Below are 23357 nucleotides of genomic sequence, written 5' to 3'. Positions count from 1 at the left end.
AGATTTGCTGCACTTAGAGATGGACTAAAGCGGCAGCATAGGCAGGGTTGTGAACAGTTGGAGTGGGCGTTCGAAATTTGAATATAAATTGCCTGAACTATCGGACGAGTCCGCTTATGAAGTTTTGCAGTATAAGCTCTGCACAGGAATACATACAGGTGATTCTATCCTGTTGGCTTATGTGATGAGACACGGGAAACATCTAGATTGGGGTTGGGTTGACAAGAAATTTCTTTGTCCGATTTTATTTTAGAGGGACACTTGTTGCCAAATTGAAGGATCCTACGCATTACTTTGGCCCAAGGAGTAATCACTTGGAGGTATGTTGATAGGTTATTAGAGAATCCTGAAATAGAGAATTAAAGAAGCCAGGATGATTTAACCTTTTCTCCAATAAGGAGGGCTCCTTTGAAGTAAGAGCCAGTCAGTGAAGCAATGTGCTCACTGAGGTATGAAAGTTGGTTGAGCATTTGGATGCAAGAGTGAATAATGAATTTTGGATGATGTTTAGTGCCAAATGGGATAAATCTCAAAACAGTTGTGAATATAACCACTGCATGTTTCTTATGAATTTCAATGGTGGCCTGTTTATACATTTAAAAAAAAATGTTTTACAGAAAAAGAAATAAGTGATATAATGTCAAGATTGCCGTAATGTTTAAGAAAATGTTAATGATGTATTTGATGACAATACATTGATTTGTAATTTTGCATTTCGTTTATTTAGATATATATGAAATTTTATTGTTGAGAAAAAAGAGACAATCATCTACCCTTGTCTTGAGAAAGGTGGTGCATATCTGCCAGCACAACGAAATGCGTCGACGCCACCATTTTAATTACATTCGAGGGACTATTGTGTTAGGATTTACCGATAGTAGCCTGATGTTTTCAATAGATTCTAACAAATTTATGTTTTGGGATGATTTTGAAATGAATAACCTAATAATGTCTCTTTTGTGATGTTGGGTTTTTAAAAAAATTATTTTTAAAATTGTTTCGGGAGTGTTTATTACATGTGAAAGTGAATAATTTTTTATTAATAGCGTGTTTTTAATTTTGATATCAATTGATAAATAAAACCTAATATTGTCTAACAATTTGGAGTTTCAATTATACCTATGTGCTTGTACTTATAACTGTAGGGGTCTCCTGTTTTGGCACTGGGAATGGATGGAATGTTCAGTGCGGCTGATTGATGGTGATTGTAAGTGATATTGGTTCCAAGGGAATTTTTATTTCACACTGTTTGTGTTGGTACCCTGTCCCTTAGATAGTTGGGCCACTCCCTCTATTTTTACAGATAGATACCAATGGTTACAACAGGTGTGCTGGAATCTTGGGACGAAGTATTGTGTGGAGGTCTATAGGCTCCTAAAATACGATACTAGTCTGCCCATAGTGTATTCAGTCACTCTTACTTATTTTCTATGTAGTGTATACGGTCATCCATATTAAAAACTGGGTCTATTGGATAATTTTAGCTTTTTTACGCAAATAAAATGTATTAATACTTTTTCAACTACCTTTTTAAATGTTTTAAAAATATCTATTCCGAATTAGCACCTTTTTTATATTTATATTCAGAACTATTTTTTTCAAATATTGCAATGCATGCACACTTTATCTTTGTAAGATTCATATGTATAAACTGTGCTGTATTCCTTTCTTTGTGCTTCTATGGCCATAAAGGCCAAAATAAATAGTTTTTTAATTGAATTGAACTATTGTATTGAACTCAACTGACTCGGCTGATTGTCTATATACATGTAACCTGACAATTACCCTGTGCCTTAATCATGTTGGCCACTTTATGGCATTTAAAAAAAACCAATAAAGTTGTTTATCTAAAAAAAAGATCTTGGACAGTTCACCCACTATCTGAGTCCAAAACTCCTGCTGTAGTCCACTGCTCCAAATAGTATGGAAGAAGGTGTCCTCTTCATTCCTACATTTGGGGCCCTTAGGAGCATTATCAAGGACCCCAAAAGCACCAGGTACAATGATTGGCCTGGATGGATTAGAGTAATTATAACAGAGGTAGACCTATTTGCTGAGGTTTTGGCCAGGAGTTTTGTTTCTATGTTCAGGAGGAAAACTGAGCATACCTTACGTGAATTTCCCTTTTTAGGTACTACAGCTGTTGACACATGCCTGAGGTTTTCAGACAGTCAGTCTGCCTGTCTCTTTTGCTTCCTTAAACATATTCAGCATGTGAGTCCCCACTAACGATGAGAGGTGTTTTAACAGTCCCACTGGAAGGCTACGGGCCCTGGGACACTACCCATCTGAAGCTGACTGACGGCCTCTCTCACTTCCTTAAAGGTGATCGTTTCATCTAAACCGTTTCAATGTTCCTCCATGAGATTTGTGGTTTAAATTCTCTAAATTTTCGGAAGTAACTCCTTTCCTTCTTATCTCTATCCTCTCCCAGTATCTCAGTTTAAGTTCTCATGGAAAGGAGCAAACGTTTGGGCAAGATTATCAGCTACTGCACTTCCATCTTCAATTCTATTTGTTCTACAGTATTTGGCCCTCTTCTTTTCTGCTTAGCCATGACAGCAATGGCCTCACTTCTTATGGGCATCTTTGGGTGGCCAGGTCGCTACTTCTTTGGGTACCGCTTAGAAATCTGTTTGCAAGAACTTTAACTGTTGTGGCAAGGTTCCTAGTTCTCTTTCTCTACTTATCAACTCCCCTTTCAGTCTCCTTATGTGTTTGTGTCAGGGTACGACCTCTAATTACTGCCATGTATCTCTTCCACAGAGTTTCCGTCACTGGAACATTTTCTATATTTTCTGCAAAATATAGGATGGTGGCTTCCCTAAGACTATCTAATATCTCATAGCCTTTAAGTTCTCAAATGTTCAATATCCAGTCTTTCCCTGTGGCACTATTCCCCCTTCCCATTGTGTTCAACAGGGAAAAGAGTGAGCCAACATCCCACTCACCAAATACTTTTCTCTGAATACTCTGAAGAGTTCCATCCCTGGGATGTACACATAGACTTGCTTTGACAATATGCACCCAAAATGTATGAGTACCGTTTCCTACCTTCATGTGACTGTTGTTGCACATCCGTCAGGCTAAATGTCATGGCAAATCTAGTCAGCACAGTCTCTTCTAATCTCCCTAGTTCACCTTCTGTCAATCTAAATACCACTAAGTCCATTACATCATTGAAGTTTGTAGAGTCCGAGGTGACCAGGAGTAGACAGCCAATTTTCCAGACATTCCTCATCATTATACCATACTTTACTGATCTGGAAAGGTACTGTCTTTTCTACCTATGAGGGCTACTCCTCTCTATCCCTTACAGAAACCAACCAGACGATATCCAGAAAGCATCTCTTTCCCACACAGCCTATCTGTGTCTCTGAAGGAGCAGTAAGTCTGGTTTGTATCATCTGAAGTACCACATGAACAGCCGCTGTTTGATTTTTTTTCCCTCAGACCATTTGCATCCCATGTCATGACTTCTGAGTGTTCCATCTACTGTAACTCAGTTGTGGTCTCCTTTCCTCACCTCTGTCCCTTTTACTCATCTAAATACTCTCCTACCAATTCTCAACTTCCCTTTGACTGCCTAAACTGTGTGTGCCTACTGTGCCAAAACTATAACCAAAGTACCTTCCATCCCATCCACCCATCAACCCAACACTTCTATGTGGCAAGCTTGAAATTGCCCCTTCCTCAGTGCACAAAGAACCTACCATCCATTACCCTTCAGCACTGACTAGGTCTGGAACCTGACTCCCCAAATCTGGAGCCCTTGCCCTTATCGGTCTGGGGTGTTTTTGGAGAGACTGTTGCCTTTACTATCAGCTTTCTCTGTGTTTCACCTTCAAGTATCTTGATTATCCAAGTCTAATTGGGCTTTTTACTGGCTACGTTCGGTCCTTGTCTGTCTCTTCTGCCTCTTCAGGCCTCTTTTCCACTGCCCATGTTTTGGGACATAAAGTCCCTGACATGGTGATGGATGCACACCCCTGCCTTGAGTGCCTCAACCGTCATGATGTATGGATCTTTAATGCTGATGTTTGTTTTCATGGGCAAACACAGAGCATGTGTGTGCTATTTCATGACTGTGGTCTTTTCTGGACAGGGAGGGGTACCCAAAGCGCTACCCTTACAGTGGTGAAAGACTTGTCTTTCAGGAGTTAAGCTGCATGGTGGTGGTAGCACACAATTTAGTGTTTAGTAGGAGTGAACATATTTTTTAAGTATGTCACTCAAGTGAGTCCTATGGGCTCACTCATTTAAACTTCCACTGCTGTGTGATTAACTCACTTTTGGCCTACATCGGTTTGACGTGGAGTGCTGCGCAGCGCATGTGTGGTACACATTTGCTGTGTGGTACACATTTGCTGTGTGTGGATGTCTGCCTGTGAATGGTACAGAACAGGGATAATGCAGTGCTGTGCCACGCATGTATAGTATATGTTTGTGTTGGGTGTATGTCTACCTGTGAATGTTACAATACATAAAGGATGTAGTGCTGGGCAGCACATGTATGCTATATGCATGCACTGGTTGTATGTGTGCCTATGAATGGTACAATACATAGAAGTCTCTCGGTTCCATTTTGGGAGACCTAGGGCTGACTGGAGGAGCAAGAGTAGAGGAGTCCCCTAGGACAGATTTGTGTATTGGGGCATTCCTGCAAACTATTGGGACACACCGGAGGAAGGGAGAGCCGGGCTCTTCGAAACACTTCAAAGGGTGCTCTTTGATTCAGAGGGAGGTCATAGGGAAGGAGCCTATGCTCATTTCAGGAAGGAGATGGGGCTAATGAACAAGTTACTTACCTTCGGTAACGCTTTTTCTGGTAGATACAGTATCTGCCTGTGGATTCCTCACCTTGTGAATATCCCCCTTGCGTCAGCAACGTTCGGAAAATTCCTTGTAGCATGCCGGCGTGGACGACGTCATAGGAGCACGGCATCGCGCGCGACTCCCTTGGACGCCACCGACTCCATATTAGGCCTACGTCGGCGTGATGACATCAGTTCCGCCCTTTTTTCCGTGCCTTCGAGGCACCCGGACGGACCAATGACAGTAGATATATACAAATACATTGTACACAGTACATACATTTAAAAATTATACACACATAGTGTGTAGCAAAGGTAAGAAAACCCATTTCAAACATATACATAAATATACAAAAATGTACATACGCATAGGTAAAGCAGAGTGGACAACGGGGAGGCGGGTGGTCAGTGAGGAATCCACAGGCAGATACTGTATATACCAGAAAAAGCGTTACCGAAGGTAAGTAACTTGTTCTTCCGATAGATACATTTGCCAGTGGATTCCTCACCTTGTGAATAGAGTCCCACAGCAGTCCCCACTCCCGGAGGAGGGTGTCCACTCTGCTATACCAGGAAATCTTGGAGGACAGAGCGCGCAAAGTGGCCGTCCCTCCTCACTTCGGTATCCAAGCAGTAATGCTTCGCGAAAGTGTGGAGGGAGGCCCAAGTTGCGGCTCTGCAAATGTCCTCAACAGGTACACCTCTAGACAATGCAGAAGAAGCAGACCTTGCCCTGGTAGAATCAGCTCTTATACCGTCAGGAGGGTCCTTACCTGCCAGAGAGTAGCAGATCTTGATGCACAGAATTATCCACCTGGACAGTGTGCACTTGTGCACCGCTCTACCCTTCCGACGGCCAGCAAAACCAACAAACAGCTGGTCATCCACTCGAAAGTCTCTTGTTCTATCAAGATAAAAGGATACCGCCCTCTTAGGGTCCAGACGGTGCAGTCTCTCTTCCTCCTTGGAAGGGTGAGGGGGAGGATAGAAGGTGGGAAGGGTAATGGACTGTCCTTGATGGAAGGGAGTTACCACCTTAGGCAGAAAAGCAGCCCTGGTTCTAAGAACCATTTGTTCGGCATGAATAGTCAGGAATGGGGGCTTAGAACTAAGAGCTTGAAGCTCACTTACCCTCCTTGCCGAGGTGATCGCAACTAGGAAGACCGTCTCAAAAAGACAAAAGCCTCATGGGACACTTGTGTAAGGGTTCGAAGGGAGAACCTATCAAGAATGTTAAGACAAGATTTAAGTCCCATTGAGGCACGATAAAGAAGGAGGGAACTTATTAGTGAGGCCCTTCAGAAACCTCAAAACCACTGGAGATTTAAAAAGAGACGGCTGATCCGGCAAACAGAGAAATGCCGACAACGCTGAAAGGTAACCTTTGACTGTGGCAACAGCAAATCCTTGCTGCGTCAATGATGGAGCAAACTGCAAAATATCGGACAAGTGAGCCCTCAAAGGGTCAATAGCCTTCTCCCTACACCAAAGCCTTCTCCCTACACCAAACAACAAATTTAGTCCACCTATACGAATAGATGGACTTGGTGGAGTCACGCCTGGCCGAAAGAATGACATCCACCACATTGTGAGGGAGAGAAAAGGAATTCAGGTTGCCCCGTTCAATCTCCAGGCATGAAGGTGTAATGTCTGGAGGTGGGGGTGTAGAACCTGCCCCTCCATCTGAGAGAGGAGATCTGCCCTGAAAGGGAGACGGAGCGGCGGGTGAGAGGAGAGGTGGAGTAGATCTGTGTACCACACCCTTCTTGGCCAATCCGGGGCGACCAATATGACTTGGGCCCGGTCCTGGCGAATCTTCCTCAGAACCCGAGGAATCAAGGGTATGGGAGGAAACGCGTAAAGGAGTTGACTTCCCAACTCAACTGAAACGCGTCCCCCAAAGCTCCTTGCATCGGATACTGGAGACTGCAGAATGACAGGCAGTGAGCATTCTCGCGAGTGGCGAACAGGTCCACCCGAGGAGTCCCCCACATCTGAAAGATGTCGTGAACAACCTCCAGATGGAGCCTCCACTCGTGGTCGGCAGAGAACTGCCGACTGAGAATGTCTGCACGTATGTTCAGAACTTCGGCCAGATGATTTGCCATCAGACAAATCTGGTGGTCTGGAACCCAGGACCAGAGACGCAGAGCCTCTCTGCAGAGACACTGCGACCCTACTCCTCCCTGCTTGTTGACATACCACATCGCGGTCGTGTTGTCCGTCAGGACTTGAACCGACTGACCGCGAAGGGAAGGGAGGAAGGCCTTGAGCGCCAGACGTATCGCCGGCAACTCTAGAAGGTTGATGTGAAGCAACCTTTCCTCTGGAGACCAAAGACCTTTGACCTCCAGATCCCCCAGATGAGCCCCCCACCATAGAGTGGATGCATCCGTTATCTCTGTGGCCACCGAAGGAGGTAGATGAAAAGGCTTTCCTTGAGACAGATTTCCCTCCACGCTCCACCAAAACAAATCCGCTGCAGTTTCTCTGGAGATCCTCACTGACTCCCTGAGATCTCCGTTGTGCTGATACCACTGCCTGCGGAGGCACCACTGGAGTGCCCTCATGTGCCTGCGTGCATGGTTGACCAACAGAATGTAAGAAGCCATCAGTTCGAGCAGACGAAGGACCTTCAGGACTGGAACAACCGCTCCATTGTAGAATAAAGGAATCATTTCCTGTATGTCGCGAATCCTTTGAGGAGGAGGGAATGCACGGCATACAGTAGTGTCCAGTACCGCACCTAGGGACAGGTTGCGCTGGGAGGGCACCAGGTGAAACCTGGGTACATTTATCGAAAAACCCAACCTGTGCAACAACTGAGTTGTCTCTTGCAGATGACGGAGCATCTACTCTGGCGACTCCGCTTTGATCAGCCAGTCTTCCAGATACGGGAATACAGGTATCCCCGACCTCCTGAGATGTGCTGCCACCACTGCCATCACCTTGGTGAAAACTCGAGGCACAGTAGTAAGTCCAAACGGAAGGACCGCAAACTGGTAGTGTTGCGACCCCACCGTAAAACGGAGATACTTCCTGTGCGACTTCAGGATGGGGATGTGAAAATAAGCATCCTTCAAGTCGATCGACACCATCCAGTCTTCTTCCAACAGCGCTTGAAGAACCTGTGCAAGAGTGAGCATCTTGAACTTTTCCTGTTTCAGATACAAGTTCAAGATCCTGAGATCCAGGATTGGTCGAAGTCTGCCATCCTTTTTGGGGATCAGGAAATACCGGGATTAGCACCCCTGACCCCTCTCCTGCTCCGGAACCACCTCTATCGCACCCTATCTGAACAGTGCCAGGACTTCTTCCTGCAGGAGAAGCAGGTGGTCCTCCGAACAATAACCTTGGCAAGGAGGGTATGGGAGGGAACTCCTGAAAAGAAAGTGCATACCCATTTTCTACGAGATTGAGAACCCAAAGATCTGATGTAACCGATTCCCAATTCCGTAGAAAATGAGTAAGCCGACCCCCTACCGGACCAGCATTATCCGGAATGGTGGATCTAGGGCTGCTTTGCTGTTGTAGGTGGGGGGTGGGTATTAGAGGAGGAAGTAGAGGAGGAAGTAGAGGAGGAGGAGGCCTGACGTCCACGGGCACGACCCCTTTGTCTACCTCTGTATGACTTATACAAAGGGTTCTGTTGTTGTTGCTGTTGTTGGCTTTGTTTATAGGGACGATAAGTGGACCTCCCAAAGCCCCTGTACTTCCTGGTGGAAGAGCCTCTAGTTTGCAGGCCCAAAGATCTAGCCGTCGCCCGGCTATCGTTGAACCTCTCCAATGCCGCATCCGCTTTCTTTCCAAAGAGGCCAGTTCAGTCAAAAGGCAAATCCATAAGAGCAGCCTGAACGTCAGCTGAAAACTCAGAAGATTTTAGCCAAGCGGCTCTTCTGGTGGCCACTGTAGAACCCATTATCCTAGCCACAGAGTCCGCCGTGTCCATGCCACTCTGAATAACCTGGCGGGCTGCCACCTGAGTGTCAGAGACAACCTCACTGAAGTTCTTTCTATCTTCCTCCGGAAGCTTAGATGACAATTGCTTAACCGAATCCATTAAGGCATGCACATATCTGCCCAGCAGGCAAGTAGCATTCGTAGACTTCAGAGCCATGCTACCTGATGAGAAAACCTTTTTAGCAGTTTGATCCAATTTCTTTGAGTCTTTATCTACAGGTACCTGGGGAAACGAGCCTGCTGACCTGTTCGAACAAGCGGCTTGCACCACCAGACTCTCAGGCGAAGGATGGGAAGTCAAGAACTCAGGGTCACCAGGTGCCACCCTATATCGCCTCGCCACTGATCTGGACACCTCAGGAGCAGATAATGGTTTTTTCCAAACTTCCAAAATTGGTTCAGTCAGAGCCTCAGTGAATGGCAGAGTCGGCTCAACAACTGAAGAAGGCGAATGCAAAACCTCGGTGAGGATATTAGATTTGAATTCCACTGTAGGTAAAGTCAAATTTAGCAGCTCAGCAGCCTTTTTAATAACCACATGGTATGGCGCCACATCCTTAGAGGGTGCATCAGAAACTGCAGGCAACCCCCATTCTGGAGAAAGTTCTAGCTCACTTGCACTATGGAGATCCACAAAAAAATCCTCCTGCTCCTGAAGTTCTCCTTCCTCCACATCAGGGTCCTCATATTCCTTCTCCTCCAGGAGACGCTGGGCTCTACGCCTCGACCACTCCAGACGAACCGAAGTCGTCGGATCCGGTAATGACTCCGACGGAGTCGGAGCCGGCGTCGAACGAGGAACCGGAACAGTTGGAGGATGGGAAGCCGGAACCGGCGTCGAACCCAGATCTAAATCCCGAGGTCACTCCGGAGCCGGCGAAGCCCTGTGCGGAGTCGATGACCTTGGCGGCGCCGTACCGAGCCAAGGTGGATATGGCATCGGCATAAACGGCAGAAAAGGCGCCGGAGCATAAGCTTGAGGGACACCCAAGTTAAACGACAATGGACCCATGGGACCCGCAGGTGCTCCAGAGGGGTACATTGCCCTCGCATGTTAGCCAAACATGGCATTAAGGAAATGCGAAGGGTCCTGACCAGGACCAGGAAAGGGAGGGTACAAACCCAATGGCTGCTCTGAAGGAGGCTGCTCTGGATTCGGCTCCTCTTAACCCTCTGGGTTATCCACCGGAGTCGGTGCCTGAGGAATCTCCACGTCTTCTTCATGCTCCGAAGACTGACACGAATCCGGATTCGGTTCCAGCTCCGGATCCGGAGATTTCTCTCGAGATCGTACAGGCGAGGCACCACCTTCAGGCTCACAAACAGGAGAAGGAGACACAAAATCCTTTTTATGTCTTCGAGAAGAAGACTTCCTCTTCGATTCCGATGACCAAGAATGATGCCTTGAACTATGCTTCTTCCTCTTGTTTTTTTCGTCGAGGAACCCGAAGCATGTCCCGAAGCCGACCTCGATGCCGACTCTGACCTGGCCCTCGACCTCGATCTCGACCGCGACTTCGATCTTTACTTCTGCTTCGATCTCGACCGCCTAGACCTTGACCTCGAAGATCTCTTGGCTCCTTTACCTTTCACCTTTGCCAGCAGAAGTTTTGCCTCACGACGATTGTTTGTGGTGTCTGGGTTCAGACCATGATGTCAAAGGCTGTCGTTCCTGCTTTAAGATGAACCCTAAGGCTCTGCTAGAACGTTCTAGCAGAGCCTTAGGGTTCATCTTAAAGCAGGAACGACAGCCTTTGACATCATGGTCTGAACCCAGACACCACAAACAATCGTCGTGAGGATCTGTCATAGACATCATCCGGGCACACGAGCCGCACTGCTTAAACCCCGTCTTCTTCGACGACATCTTCGACGAAGAACAGAAACACAGTAACACACAAATAGTAACAAAGTCACTATCTGAATCACAGAAGATCCCAGAAACCGTTAGCGTTGGCAACGCGTAAAAAAGGGAACTAATGTCATCACGCCGACGTAGGCCTAAAATGGAGTCGGTGACGTCAGACGGAGTCGCACGCGATGCCGTGCTCCTATGACGTCTTCCACGCCGGCGTGCTACAAAGAATTTTCCGAACGTTGCTGACGCAAGGGGGATATTCACATGGTGAGGAATCCACTGGCAGATGTATCTATCAGAAAAGAGAGTCATAAAAAGAAGGGCTGAGGCCCTGGGGTAATCTTTTGATGCACATATCCCTTTGGCTATCATCCAGGTGTGAACCACTAGTCACTCCTATGGCCTGTGTTGAGGGGTTATCAGATTTGAGTCACTACTGCTGTGACAGACTGCTTTATGGAGGAAGAGAGAACAGAGGAGAGGGCACATCAAAAGGAAGCCGTACCCCAACATAAACTTCAAAGACTCAGACCCTTAATCACATTTGGTGAATGGGAGGGATATAGGAAGAGGAGCATGATACTCAAACAATGGTCAAAGCAGCCAGTTGGGCTGTGTGAAGAGGAGAAGCTCTGCAAGACTTCTGCCTGTGACCAGGACAGGTAGTCTCTCAGCTGGATGAGGGAACATCACCCAGGTAACCCCACAGCATGTGCCATTGGAACCTGGAACACCAGTGCCTGCCTGCTATCCAAGACCTGTGTGCCTTATGAAGGAGAAGAGAGCCCTGGATGGAGCGAGTTCCAGTTAGGGATCCTGGCGATTGGATCTCCGTAGCAAGCTGTGAGGAAATGGCTACTGCCCTGATTGGGTCGTTACCCATATGTAGGAAGAAGTCAGCAACCTCTGTATGCCAGTGGACGACAGTGGTGAAGTGAGCCACGATTGTTGCTGAACCAAATGGGTAATCATTTGTGTACCAAGTGGGTGACCCCTTATGTCAGGTGGAACCACTGTGAAGATTGCTACCATGATGACTAGCCCTTAGCCCGTGCACAGAGCTGGAACAGTCACCTCATATGCAAGGAGGCATCACTAGAACTGAGCAAGGAGAGGGTTCTGTTCAAGACCGTTGATGGAGGCCACTGTAGTGACCAGAGAGGGTCCAAGCCCTTGACTAAGGACAATCACCAGGAGTGTTGCAACCCCCCCCACCCAACCTGTGGGCAGGAACCTCAGAAACGTACCATGCATCAAGGGAGCATCGAGAACCCACCTGCTGCAGCAGGACTGCGTGTGGAGAACTTGAGGACACCAGACTGCAGTCCTCCACCACCGCATGTGAAATATTTACCAGAGGCAGGCACTGCAGTTTCAGTGCCTGCAAAGAGAGTGTGCTCAGAGGCTCTGGTCGCTCAAATTCTGCTAGTGTGGGTAGAGTGATTTTCAGGCCAGACTTCCCTGGGAAAAATTACCTGCCGGATGGGGCTTCAGCGCTGAAACTCTTTTGACTTCAGTGTAAAGCTGGAATGGGTCTCCTGAGATTCGGAATACTGATGAGAATTAACCTGAATGTTGCCTATAGGGAAGAAACACTACTGTTAGAAAGAGGAGGATGGGACTCAGGGACCAGCCTATAAAACACTAGATCCCTGACCTGAGGGGACTGGGTGTATTGTTTGTGAATGCCACATTTTCTTTGTGTTGGTATACAAATACTCAATTTTTCCTAAAAGCAAGTATTTGACTATATAATCATGAATTGCTGCTGCTGCATATTTCTTGAGTTGTGAGCCGTGTTCAACCCTCTGTGTCTACCTCCCCTCTGAGTACTCAACACACGCTACCACTCAAGTGCTGAATGGGAACTTGGCCACGTTGCTCAGGATCCATAGTAAGTTGGCCCCCAGGAAATCAGGAGTAAAAGGCCTCAACCCCCCTTTCTTTGGAAAGATAAGAAGGAAAAGAACTGGAGGCCAGGAGGAAAGGGGCCTGAGAACCAGGTGACAGATTAACATCACCAGCATTAGACAGTGGTAAGGGAAGACTTGTCAAGCAGAGAAGGAAAGGAAAACGTGATGAGATCGATTTGAGAGAAGGGAACTGAGACCTGACTAACAGAAGTGTTGGGGAACATCGAAGAGGAGAGACTCTCTTAACATGTGAACTGAAACAGTAGCACAGATCCAGGCAGCATAACTTCAGTTTAAGGAGATGCAACATATCAGACACGTCCTTGCCACAAACTGCTCTGATTTGGGAGCAGATATTTACTCTTCCCACAGATTCTTTTCATGTTCAAGGAGCTTTGCAGAGGAGTTCCAGTAGAAGCCATCCACCATACTGGCCAACCTGGCCTAAACATATGAATTTCAACTCAAATTCTGTCCATTAACCACTCTTCTGATAGTTGAAAAAATGCAGTGATCGAGTCATCTATTTCAAGTATTAGATTGAGTTCCAATTCTTGACTGCTATTTATCTGCGACCATCTGGGACCCTATTGTGTAATACCAATGTGCTCTATGGATGCTTAAGTGGGCGCAAACGCCCGTTGCGCCTCCAGGGCACTTCCATAATACAGCCCCTGGTCTTTATAAAGCCAGAATTTAAGTTATTTTCCACAATCAACCCAGCTCAAGTAATTGTTTAACAAAATTTGTCTTGGGTTAACAGTATTTCCTGAGATATTTTCAGATATATTCTTGCATGTACGGCACCCACCATGATGACTACTTTTTTTTCCTTTTTTTTATTTTTTGTTTTTCTATTTTTTTATTTTTTTGACAATGGTTATGGCAAAACATACATCAATATGGCATTGGCAAAACAATCCTAAGAAAAAAAAAGCGGGAGGCTATAGGAGATGTCAAACATTGTCAGATAATAATGGAAAATCATAAGAAAGTACTCCCACGTTTGTCAAAGGCAGACAAAGTTCAGCTTAACCAGCTAGTTACTGGAGCCCACATCTTCTTCCCCAATTTACCTGTCCTACGGCCTTGTAGTCTGTAAACCGCTGACTCCATGCTGTAATTAGAAAGCAACCTAGCCCTCCAATTTATAAATGTGGGGGAATCAGGGCTAATCCATTGAGATGTAATTCCTGCTCTCAAGAACCCCATTGCAATAAACACAAATCCTGTTTCAGATCTAGCCCACCCTGCACTATTCTGAGTCTGGTCTACCCCCAAGATCACTAAAGTAGGTGTTAGTGTAACCGTCTTACCCAGAATCTGAGTCAGGAATAATTCAATGTCTTATTTGGCTAGCTTGGGACAGACAAAGAACATATGAATCGTGTCAGCAGCCAGTGCCCCACATCTGCTGCATGTATTCCAGCGAGACTCATACCACTTGGAGATTTTCCCTGGGGTATAATATAGATCGAATATCGACATATAATGTTGGGCCCTCAAACTTCCAGGTTTTAAGGTCTGATTAGCCAACTCAAGAGATGCTTCCAGATCAGTGCCCTCTTGGCCAAATTTCCTATCCCATCTATCATTTTGGATAGCCAAGTCATCAGGAAGCCCGGACACCTGCATTTGATAAATTTTCCCAATCCGAGACCTAGTCTCTATGAGTCCAACCAGGGGTATTTTCTCGAACTGGACCCTACCCTGTGCCATAGTTTTCAACAAAAAATCTGCAATCTGTAAAAAGTTAAAATTGACTCACAGGAAGCCTACATATTTCTTGTAAATTAGAGAAGGAGGTAATTTGGCCGTCATAAAAAAAAAATCCCCCAGGACATTAATTCTGATAGCCCCCCAGCTAGTAGTTATCTGATCCTGAAACATTGAAGGTAAGAGCCTGTATGAAGACAAAGGGGTGTAAGCATTTATTTTCAAAATACCGAGCCGATGTCACATTTTTTTCCAAACAGCATAAGCAGATTGAAGGACTTTAAATGTTGTTTTCTTATAATAGATTGGTTCGATGACTTTGAATAAATAGTTTCGGGCTTCTTCCCCAAGTAAGACTTCATAAATAGCAGGTCTAGTTGATTCAGGGACTACCACCTAAGTCCCAATCAGCAATTGCCCTATTTGTTGTAATAGTGCTGCCCAATGGTATAACATTAAAGATGGTAGTCCCCAGTCCCCTCCCCCTAAGTCTTGGGAGAATTAGACATTTAGCTGCCCTTCTAGCTTTATGGTATCCCTAAAGAAATCATGTACATACCCTTTCTGCTCTTGAGATGCATACCGCCGGGAATTCTAGGGGTATAGTCCGAAATAAGTATAAAAATGTGGGGAAAATCAGCATTTTAATGACATTACAATGTCTGTGTAATGAAAGATGTAAATGATCTAGCCTTACCAGAGTCCGATCAATATTTTTCATGATCGGCAATAAATTAATTTCCGGTATCTGCTCAACCGCTGGCTTGATCTTGACCCCCAGATAGGTTGCCACTGAAACAGTTGGAATATCTTCTGGTTTTAAAGTGTCAGAGTGTATGACCTGGGTTTTATCGGCATTTAGCTTACAGCCGGACACAGAACCGGACTGCTTCGCCAGATCATATACTACAGGGAGAGCAGATCTTATGTCAACCGTCAAAATAGCAACATTGTCAGCGTAGGCTAATGTTTTGTTAGCCACACCGTTGACCATAACCGCTTTGATCTGCGGGTTAATGTCCAGTTTGCTAAGGAACGGATCAATGTATATAGAAAATAATAATGGGGAACATGGGCACCCTAGACGGGTTCCTCTATTGATAGCAAATGAATTGGATTTTTCTCTCGAGATCCGAACACAGGCCTCAGGAGAAACATACAAAGCCTGTACAGCTGTAATAAACTCCTGTGGAAACCCTTTGGTCTTTAGCATCAGCCAAAGAAACCCCCAGGAGACTCTGTCAGACGCCTTCTCTGCGTCCAACAGGATCATCCCCAGGGGTGACTTAGAAGCCTGGGCCAAGTCAAACAAGGCTATTGCCCACCTGATATGGTCTGATGTGTCACGACTAGGTATAAAACCATGCTGACGGATGGACACCAAGGGAGAAATAACCTTACCGAGCCTTACCACGATAATTTTAGATTAGATCTTGCTATCAGCACAGATTGAAGAAAGAGGGCGATAGGGAGAGAGGCTGAGTTCTGGCTTATCTTTTTTTTTAAAGACTACAATAGTAGTCTTGTGCCAGGATTCGGGAGTCTGGCCCTTCTGAGCTCGTCAAAAACATATACAAGCTCGTCATGAAGAGTCTACCTAAATGTGCAGAAGAATTCCAAAGGTAGAGAATCAGGGCTGCCAGTTTTGCCAGCTGCCAATGAGGTTATGGCAGACTCAATCTCCTCCATGTTCCAAAGTAACCTTAGATGTTTTATAGTCACAGAGGAATTCCTCCCCTGACGTTGTAGGGTGGTCCCTATCAGGGGAATAGAGTCCCTTCTAGAAATCCTGAGAAACCTCCAAGACACTTCCCGGCAGATCCTGAATCTGCCCCCTTGGATCTTTAATTCGGCATACTCTATTAGAGACAACCTTTTGTTATAATCGTTTAGCCAATAATCTGCCTGTGTTTTCCCCAAATTCATATATGTCAGCCCGGTATTGGGTAAATTTAATGGCAAGTTCTTCCCCGTAAAATTGATGTATCTTAGTTCTTACAATTGCTATCTGTTGTTGACATTCCTCTCTTTTCTTCAAGTCTCGGATTACCCGAATAAGCTCTTCCTCGATTTCCCTGAGCTGATCCACCCAGCCATTGATCCTCTCCTTTATCGCCCTCTGTCTGTGAAGGGAGAAGCTTAAAGTTCCCCCCTCACTGCTGCCTTAAAAGCATCTTAAACAACTAACTTGGACGCAGTGCCCTTGTTCCTACAGAAAAACTCTGTTATCCATTTTACCATATAACTACAATATTTCGGATCTAACAGTACTTTCCTATCAAATGTCCAGGTAACTGCAACTTGTGTTGAGCTGCTAGATGGAAGTTGCAATACTAATGGATTATGGTCCGATATCAGTCTGGGTAAAAGTTCCCAGTTAACTCCTTCTGTGATTAAATTAGATATGAAAAAGTAATATAACCATACAAACTTACTGTGAGGGGCAGAGAAATACGTTTATCCGGATTCCGCCTTCCGCTGTCTTTGCCAGATATCCACCAGTCCATGTTCCTGGCAGAGCCTCTGTAGAGCCTTGAAAGTCTTACCCTTCCTCCCTAAATATCGGGTGTTGCTGTATAAATTCAAATTGCCATTCAGATGAATATTGAAATCCCCACAAAGGGCCAAAGGGGAAGACCATGAGGCAAGTTCAAGACTCAAAAAGTTTAAAATAGTGGGGTTGTCCAGGTTAGAGCCATACAGAGAGCAGATAGTGTAAGATAAACCCTTTATAATTACTTCTGAAATTGCCCAACGACAAAGTTGTCTTCCTTAACACCCTTACTCGTTAATATGCCATGCCTTGCCATTATAGCTACCCTCCTGATAGTCGCTGTTTGTCAAGTACAGGCAAGGAGTTTAAGACCCAGATCTTTTAACCAAGCTCGATTGTTCCAGGAGATATGAGTTTCCTGGAGACATAGTAAATCGATACGCATATAACGTATACGTTTCGTTAATATACCTCTCTTCTTCCTATCATTAAGGCCACAGCAATTTAAGGAGCAAATTCGAATATAGTTACTCCTATCCGTCATCCCTAAAAGTTGTCACTAGCTGCCCGTTGAGACCTAGACACTTTGCCTAAGATTTTCTGAACACCATTCCAAAAAAGAAATAATTAAATAAGTATTGATTATTGCTCCAATATCCCTTAATGCATTGGTGTTGCTATTTGGGAGTTGTACGAGTCATTACCCCCGCGGGAGAGCCTTCCGTGAAACTCTCAGGCTTTCCAACTGCATCTGGGGGACCAATCGACACTGATCCCCGCCCCTGAGCTGACAGCTCTCCTGCCGGAGAATCACTGCCAGTTCGACCATCCTGGATCCCATCTGCCTGAACCCCCGTCTCTTCCCGCAACAAGGGAGCGGGCTCAGCTGTTTTTTCCCCTGTTGGTGGTGCTCCGGTAACAATGCCTGCTTTGTTGCCTCTCAGGGTCTGTGCTTTGAACAGCGCCAGCACCGTTTGCTTGCCGCGGTTGATGGTTCCATTCTTGACCCCCGTAGAGTGCTCCCCGGAGACAGATGGCTCGCCAGCACTAACACCAACAGAGGCTATCTTCCCCGGGTTCTACGAGCCTGCCGACATGCCGCGTCCCCTAAGGCTCTTATTGTTTGTCTTTGGCGGCATTACTCAAGCCTTCTCTTTCTCTGCAAATGGCGGAAACAAAGAAGTCACAAAACAATTCAGACTCCAAGGCGCCAGGCAACAGGGGAGCGGGATGCCCCACAACCAGAGCCACGATCTCCAGATCATACACACGAGGACAGGTCTGGTAAGTTGAGAAGACAATGATAATATCTGCACAAATCCTGTCTTTCTCCCCTTATAGTGCAATGTTCAAAATTCCATTCGAGCGGATCTAGAAGGAGAGAGTCGGTGGTCACCTCACGTGGCTGTCCAGACGCCGCCATCTTGCCCCCACAATTGTTGATTGCATAAAGTAGTCAACATGATGACTACTTTATGTAATCAACAAACATATGAACCAAATAGGCTCTTGAAGATTTGCTCCTCCATGACTCAATATTTGTTTGAAGGTGTATTTTCTTAATTATTCCAGTGCCCAAATTCTTTTCATAAGAAACTTTAGGTGCCCATAGATAATGTATACTATCCCAAATTTAGCAGTAAATGTGCATACAATTAGTAATTATTTCAAAATATTGGGGGTACTCTCATACTTGGGGGTTTTCTCCCAGCCTAATCTGGGTTTGTCGAGAAGAAACACATCAGTTCTTAGTATTAGTTTCCAACTGAGTGATCTAATTTCGTCATGTTCCAGAGGGTGTTTCTGTTTCTTCAAGTTTATTTAGGAAATTTCTGCTTCCAACAAAAATATGAAATACTAGCCTTCATTCTCATTAGGATTTCCAGTAAATAGTTCCAATTCACACTGCATGAAAACACTTTCTGCATCAAACACTAGCAAAACATATTTGCCATGTCTATTCTTAGTGAAATCTCTTTCATATTTGCCTGATAATATCTGATAAATTTGTCAGATCGTTTTTTTCCTTCCATAAGTTCTACTTGATCTTTATGAATCAAATCAGTAATATTAGAGCTAAGTCTGCATGCACAAGTTATGTTGGTATGCTAATACTAATATTTTATAAAGACATTGGTCAGTAACAGAGGAGCCTTCCCTGGCTCTGGCACCAGGATCACATTTTGAGCTCCCCCTAGCTGGCACCCACTTGGAAAACAGCAGCGCGGAGCGAGTGGTGCTAGCGGGGGGAGGGGTTGGGGGGTATCAGACCTAGAGGAACTCAAAAGCAGACGTCCCTAAACAACAGCCGGTAAGGAGGAACACCAGAGAAGGAGAGCTACATAGAACAGACCAACAAAGAGAGAGGAACATATTGCATACCCACACATTAAAAAACTCAGGAGAATTAAACGGCGCAGAGTCAATCTCCAAGTTATGCAGCACTTTACATCATGCAGACGCAGACCAGGAGATAGCACCGTTAAAACAAATAAGGAAACCAAACAAACAAGGAACAAGCAAAGGACGAACAATAAACAATAATTAAAGCAATCAAAGCAAAGCAACAACTAAAGTAACTAAAGCAACAATTAAAGGGGACAGCAACCGGCCAACCCTGCATCTGGCCATCTGGTCAGTTGTGAGGTCAGGCAGAGTAAGAAGGTCTATTACAAAGCGAAAACCAAAACGGAAAAAAGGAGAAACTACATCAAAAGATAGTGGAAATATGGCAGCTTTAAACGACATTAAAGATATCAATGACATCAATGACAGCAAAAACAGCAGTAAAGATACCAGTTTCTGCTCTATTGTTAGTACAGAAGCTAGCAAAGATTGTAGCCCAACTGTAACAAAACACCCCAAAAACGCAAATCAATCAAAGATTGTTACAATAAGGGACAAAAGAGACAGAATAAAAGAGCTCATAAATATATAGAGGGGGCACTTCATAGAAAGAACTCGAGCTCCTACAAGCCAAAAATCTTCACTAAATTAAAATTTTTAACAAATCCTAGCAAAGCTATCTACTAAAAAAATAAGGACATCGAGGGCCTGCAACCCCCACTACAACCACGGAAAATAGGACATCCCTTAAACCGAACACTGGGAACTACAAAGGTCACAGACGTGGATATGTACATGGATAAAAGGCACAGAGCTTCCAACGCAAGTAGGCCGAGAAGGCCACCAGGGAATGGAGCCCAAGGAGGACACACCGATGAGGGGGCTAGCAGCCCAAAAGACAGGCCACCAATAAGCTCACAGGATCAGAAAATAACGCCCAGCAGGATCAAGAATGAGTAGGTCGAAGAATCCGCAAGCACCCAAGTACAGTGGGAGCTCAATGACCTGAGGGTACTGAGGGACCAACTAGCTCCCTCTCCTGAGCGGACCTCACAGAACGGGCGGAATGGCAGGACTAAACCATCCCAGCCAAAAAACAGCTCTTCATTAAAGCCAACGAGCATACAAGCTGACACCCTGACAGCTTTCAACCAGCAGGTGGAACCTGCCACTGTCGATCACCCCCGCACCTGCCACACGAAGATTCGCACATAACAGACAGTGACATGACCTTCCTCGCGTCACAGGAATGGGAGGAACTAGTGGCCTCATACAGCTTAAAGCCCACCATAAACCAACAAGTCGAAGAACCGACCAGTGCGCTCAGAGTAGGGAGCAATGACCCCACAGACACACTCTGAGCAACTTTACTAAACACTATTCAGCTTTCAGCAACAGCATTGCTATATCAATCTGACAAATTAGATATTCAGCTTACAGTTCTTCACACACTAGCAGAATTTACCTCTGGGATAGATAGGAAACTTGCAGATCTTAACAGCCTCATCAAGCGGGGGCAAGAAGCAGCACAAGCCACTCATATTTCACAAACCGATTGCATCTGCACCCCAATTATTGACTAGTTATCCAAGTTACCAACAATTCTAGGGAATCTCCTGGCTGACTTGAAAATAAATACAACACCATATATCACAACTGAAGCCAACGCGGAAAGCATAGGCCGGATTGAACAAACAATTGGAACTGATAACATGCAGGCCAGACATCAAAGTATAGGAAACTCACCCCCTAACCCAAATCAAACCCCAGAAAATTCAATCTTATCAATCTCAACTGAAGAAAGAGCCAACACAGAGATATTTAAGAATGCACAACTTCGCCGCAAACAAAAGAGGAAGGGCAGGAACACGAAGGTAATTGCGGCTAATCACCCCGGGGAGAATCAGCCCACGGCATCCCCCGGGGAAAATGAGGCTACAAGGAATTCTCTGACTCCTACCTTGGCCAGGAAGATAGATCCCTTAAACATGAGACCGAAGGTTACTAGGGATCCAAAAACGTCGTAATCTCCAAAGCCAACGAACCGACCTGACATAAAATATGATAGTCATCTAGGGTTCAATCAGACAAACAAACAGATAATGCTGAAGGAAACTAGCACGGCAACTTGCATGCAACAAAGCTAAATATTGAGCAGGCGTGTGAGGCAATGAGCAGCGCAAGGTGATTGGCACAAAGTCCGTCAAGGGAAGTCATACAAAGCAGGAACATGCCAGCGAAAGATCAGGCACCAGAGGAGATCCACGGAGCCAGTATCGCTGCCCGCAACATTACAAATGCCGATCACACTCCACACAGGCCAACAAATCTTGATGCAACTTCGTTCCAGGACACTCTAGTCAATGCCTCAAAAGAGACAGATATCATTCTATTTGTCTCAGAATATAAATCCAGAGGAAGAGTGGATACACTAAACAGGGGAAACATACTGAAACTCCTACACTCTATTAAAGGTCTGGGAAATCTTAGCTCAACATACTTGCTCTCAATTGAATTCCAACCAACATCAAACCAACAGTGTCCAGAAGCAACAAAGACGACACCGAAATCAAATGAGACAGTTGACCTAATTATGAAGGCAATCAACAAATTTTCAACGTGGGGGATAAGGCTAGAACCAGGAAAAAAAACGAGCCTACCCCACTCCCCTCTTAGAAAAATGCAATAATAAACCATCGCACACAGTCATATCAATTTTAAAAGGAGCACGCAGCTACTCTCCATGATCCCACCGTAGTCACTTAAACACCAACAATCTAAGCACAAAACAGGAGTAAAGTGGTCTATTAACACAGTCACCTGTCCCCAGTTGAGCTAAAATATGACTGTGGGCACGCAATGACAAGGGGCACCCTGCCCAAGAGTATCACTAGTCGACCCAACAAAAACCAGAATATGTATCTCGAACATCAACGCTTTGGCGAATAAGATGGAGGATCCCGCAACACTAAACTACCTAAAGACATTTGATCTGATATTACTCCAAGAAACCTGGGAACACCACGAGATAGCCCTACAAGGATACACATCACAAATTGTGCCAGCAACTAAAGGGTCCAACTTCGGCCATCATTCAGGTGGTCTGATAACATTCGCCTCAATACTCACAATAGGAACAACAGAAGAAATTGAGGCAAAAATTGCAGCCCCAAGTGCCATACAGGCAATAGCCATAACAATTAAAATCAATGAGGTAGACCGGTCACTTATAATAATTAACACGTACATTCATCCGAAGCATCGGCTTAAAGCGGCCAAAGAATTAGTTAATGGACTGGCAAGAATCATAGAAGAGCCGGACGCAGAGAACATAATCCTGGCAGGTGATTTCAACCTCTTTCTCTTCAGATCTACCTTAGAAGATGAGCTAGCACAGGAATTAAACACAGTGTGTGGAATACCAAACCAAGGCCCAAACATTTTTAAATAAACAAACAAGATGTTCAATCCAATTACTTAAAATCTCAAACAACTAAACCTGAGGGTGTTGAACGGCTAATTTAAAGAGGATAACCCACCAAAACCAAATATTATTCTTCAACCATCTCCTCTTACTTTCGCCTTAGTAACTCTCCCTTTGTTCCACATCATAGACTCGTTCAGAATGGGCGACAATTGACAAAGTGACCACCTGCCGCAAGAAGGGACGCTAAGTGCATCTAGAGGGAATCATATGGAGGAACGCAGAAGCGCAGGCACCAAATACACCTCAGATTTAATAAGTTCAAAGAACTATCAAATATAGCCAAGACACTTCTCTACCGAGAAAACAACATGATAGTTAATCTAACAGAGGCTTGGGAGGTCTTCATAATGGATCTCGGGACAAAATTTGCCGCGAGGACGGGGACCATCAAAGGGAAATCAGTGGGTCCTTTACCAAGAAAGGCAATCTCACCTGAGATAAAGAACCTCAAACGCAAAATAAATCAAGCACTAAGACAGCTTTGCAAAACACCACAAAGCCTAGCCCTGCAATGCGAGCTGCGGAAATTGAAGGTAACATTAAAGAAGATGATCTGGGATAGGAAAAGGTAAGCGAAAGAAGAATTTTTGACAAAGGTACTGCACGGCTCAAAACTTAAAAACAGCGCCAGGTTCTGGTGTACAATTAATAGCCTTCAAAGGCCAGCCCACCAAGGAATAAGCTCACCTATAACAGAAGCCGACTGGGCACAACACCTACACAATTACTTCAATGACAAAATGCAAGAGGGGAATTCAGATGGAGAAAA

General features: G+C 45.2%; 1 protein-coding gene across 1 annotated transcript in view; it reads right to left on the bottom strand.

Moving 5' to 3' along the window:
* Positions 1–23357, bottom strand: part of DZANK1 (double zinc ribbon and ankyrin repeat domains 1) — a 1079146-nt gene that overhangs the window by 283547 nt on the left and 772242 nt on the right. The gene's annotated exons all lie outside the window — the stretch shown is intronic.

This window comes from Lissotriton vulgaris, chromosome 6 (genome assembly GCF_964263255.1).
Source record: "Lissotriton vulgaris chromosome 6, aLisVul1.2, whole genome shotgun sequence".
NCBI lineage: Eukaryota > Metazoa > Chordata > Amphibia > Caudata > Salamandridae > Lissotriton > Lissotriton vulgaris.
Note: the sequence above shows the minus strand (reverse complement) of the source record. Positions and strands in the feature narration are given on the sequence as shown.